Source organism: Canis aureus, chromosome 35, assembly GCF_053574225.1.
Source record: "Canis aureus isolate CA01 chromosome 35, VMU_Caureus_v.1.0, whole genome shotgun sequence".
Lineage (NCBI taxonomy): Eukaryota > Metazoa > Chordata > Mammalia > Carnivora > Canidae > Canis > Canis aureus.
The window spans coordinates 26,342,959-26,346,706 of record NC_135645.1 but is presented as its reverse complement, the minus strand read 5'-3'; the positions used below and the strand labels follow the sequence as shown (position 1 = coordinate 26,346,706).

At 36.7% G+C, this 3,748-nt stretch overlaps 1 pseudogene; it reads left to right on the top strand.

The window, feature by feature from the left end:
- The first annotated feature begins 1,735 nt into the window (after positions 1 to 1,735).
- On the top strand, positions 1,736 to 2,675 carry LOC144305267 (olfactory receptor 5AC1-like; annotated as a pseudogene).
- The last annotated feature ends 1,073 nt before the right edge of the window (positions 2,676 to 3,748 follow it).

Sequence of the window (3,748 nt, the reverse complement as noted above, 5' to 3'; positions counted from 1 at the left end):
CATTAAGAAGATTATTCACCATGACCAAGTGGGATTTATCCCCAGGATGCAAGGCTGGTTCAACACTCGTAAAGCACTCAATGTGAGTGATCATATCAACACAAGAAAAAACAAGACATATGATCCTCTCAATAGATGCAGAGAAAGCATTTGATAAATACAGGATCCATTCCTGATCAAAACTCTTCAGAGTGTAGGGATAGAGGGAATATTCCTCAGCATCTTAAAAGCCATCTACGAAAATCCCACAGCAAATATCATTCTCAATGGGGAAACACTGGGAGCCTTTCCCCTAAGATCAGGGACACGACAGGGATGTCCACTCTCACCACTGCTATTCAACATAGTACTAGAAGTCCTAGCCTCAGCAATCAGACAACAAAAGGAAATAAAAGGCATTCAAGTTGGCAAAGAAAAGTCAAACTCTCCCTCTTCGCCGATAACATGCTACCATACATAGAAAACCCAAAAGACCCCTCCCCAAGATTGCTAGAACTCATACAGCAATTCAGCAATATGGCAGGATACAAAATCAATGCCCAGAAGTCAGTGGCATTTCTATACACTAACAATGAGACTGAAGAAAGAGAAATTAAGGAGTCAATCCCATTTACAATTGCACCCAAAAGCATAAGATACCTAGGAATAAACCTAACCAAAGAGGTAAAGGATCTATACCCTAAAAACTATAGAACACTTCTGAAAGAAATTGAGGAAGACACAAAGAGATGGAAAAACATTCCATGCTCCTGGATTGGAACAATTAATATTGTGAAAATGTCAATGCTACCCAGGGCAATTTACATGTTCGATGCAATCCCTATCAAAATACCATGGACTTTCTTCAGAGAGTTGGAACAAATCATCTTAAGATTTGGGTTGAATCAGAAAAGACCCCGAATAGCCAGGGAAATATTAAAAAAGAAAACCAGAGCTGGGGACATCACAATGCCAGATTTCAGGTTGTACTACAAAGCTCTGGTAGTGTCTGTTTCTTCATTCCAAGGGTTATGTTATCATCTTGAGTGTAACACCACATAGAGGTTATGTGAGCTGAGAATTACAGTTCTCTAATTTAGGAGGTACTACATAAATATTTGTTGACTGAATGAATGATTATGTTCATATATGAGAGTTTTTTGGGTATACTGAAATATAGTTAATTAGAAATTTGGTCTGGTTTTGAGTGATGTATAATCAAAAGACCTGATTAGGAATTTGGGGTGATTTTGATGAATATATAATCAAATAACAATGATTATGGATAGTAAAATAGTGGTGAGATATTAATTTACTGTCTTATTACTCAACCAATTCATGTCTTAAAAGGACTGAATGATGTATATTGCTGATATCAGAGATAGAGCCCATTTTTCTTTCAATAGAGAAGTTACACTAGATTTTCTGAGAAAGGGTGATAACACTTTTGAAGCTAACCACTGCTACTATTACAGATTTTCATATAAAATGTATTTTTTATTCTTAATTCTAAAAAACATTACACTGATAATATATTCAATTTTAAGTATATATATTCAAAAGCCTTCTCTAAACAATCTTTCTCAAAATTATTTATTACATACTTATACTCTTAAGTGTGTTTCTACAAAAGAGAAATCTGGTACCTTCATATTTGTTGAGAAAGTGCCATCTGAAACAGTGAATAGACGTTGCCATCCAATACCAGTTTTCATGACCTTTTTTTTTTTTTTTTTACCTACCCTCTCACAGCAGTGATCAGCTCAAGTGCATGTAATGAAGGCAAACAAGACGCAGGTGACTGAGTTTGTTCTCACAGGACTTACAGATCGTTCAGGACTGCAGGTCCCCCTGTTCCTGGTGTTCTTGATCATCTACCTCACCACCATGGTGGGCAACCTGGCACTGATTTTTCTCATCTGGAAGGACCCCCATCTTCACACACCCATGTACTTATTCCTTGGCAGTTTGGCCTTTGCAGATGCTTGTTCGTCATCTTCTGTGACTCCCAAGATGCTAAGGAACTTTTTATCTAAGAATCATATGATATCCCACTTTGAGTGCATCACTCAATTTTATTTTTGCTTCCGGTGCCACCATAGAGTGTTTCCTCCTGGTAGTGATGGCCTACAACCACTACCGTAGCCTCATGCAACCCTTTGCGTTTTCCAGTGGTGATGTCCAACAGGCTCTGTGCTTGGTTGATAAGTTTGTCTTATGTAATTGGTTTTCTGCATCCCACAATTCATGTAGGATTATTATTTAGATTAACTTTCTGCAGATCCAATATACTACATCATTTCTACTGTGAAATCTTGCCACTATATACAATTTCTTGCACTAACCCATCTATTAATGCATTGGTGCTTTTTATTTTTGCTGCTTTTATACAGGCTTTTACTTTTATGACCATCATAGTGTCATATACCTGGGTCCTCTTTGCCATCCTGAAAAAGAAGTCTGAAAAGGGCAGGAGCAAAGCCTTCTCCATGTGCAGTGCCCACCTGCTCTCTGTCTCCTTGTTCTATGGCACCCTCTTCTTCATGTATGTGCGTCCTGGGTCTGGCCCAGATCAATATCAGGATAAAATGTATTCACTGTTCTATACGATCATCATCCCCCTGCTAAACCCCTTTATTTATAGCCCAAGAAACAGGGAATTTTTAGGTGCACTGAGAAAAATTACAAAGAAATAAATATTTCTCCGGAAAGCTTTTGTTATTCTTTAGAGTTTACCCTGTTTAAATAAAGCATAATGTGTCCTTGGGTCTTGCACATAGTAGGGCTTTAATATGTACTTGTTAAGTGAATGAATAAAGAATTTAGAGTAGATAGACTTGTCTTCATCTTAAGGTCTGGTGATCATCAAAATAATCAATGAGCATGATAAGGACAGACTCCACTTTGTGTTTTTTTAAATCCATCTTCAAGGATGAAACTGAAGTGAAATCTTTAAATTACTATGACTTTGTAACATGCATGAGCTCTGTGTTTCCAGATACATACACTTTAAAATTCTTATGAACTTACTGTTTTTAAAAGGGAGACTCAATCTGTGTAAACCTTTTGTTTTAAAAAGTTCTCATGGCCTTTTAAATAATTCTCAAGCAAGTAATTTTTCAAATACCTTCTCTTGAGTATTTATAATCATCCAAACAATCTGTACACCAGAGTAATATTGCTAGACTGAATACGACAGTACATAACCTCGTGAGGCATTTAAAAGGAACATTTTTACAAGGTTTAAAAATCATGTTGAAAATTATATTTGCATTGCAATCATTGCAAGGTATAAATATTTAACAGTTATGTATAGAAGAGAAAGTAATTTTCCTGCCATGTAATGAAATGTTCTGAGGTCTTTAAAAACTTCCACTTTTCCTAACAAATGTTTTTCCTTCATTCTTAGAGTCCCATATTTCAAACAGGTATTTTATTTATGTTGGACAGTCTCCATTCTTGTCCATACTGTCATGTAGTATAATCAACTCACTGGATGTCACCTGAGCTATTATGAAGTGCCTACTAGGTACATACTTTATTCAGTTGGAGTGCATAGCCTCTATAGAACATTTACAACTGGTGTAGTTAAGCAGGAGAGGGGCCAATGATGTGGACATTTTTCACTTGAGGTTTTCATTCTTAAAGTTTAATGTGCATGAGCCAATGGATATTGGCTTCAGTAGATCACTGGTAGGTGTGAGATTCTGTACTATTCACAAGTAGCCCAGCTCTAGCAGGCAGGCCTGGACTACATATTGAAAGACAA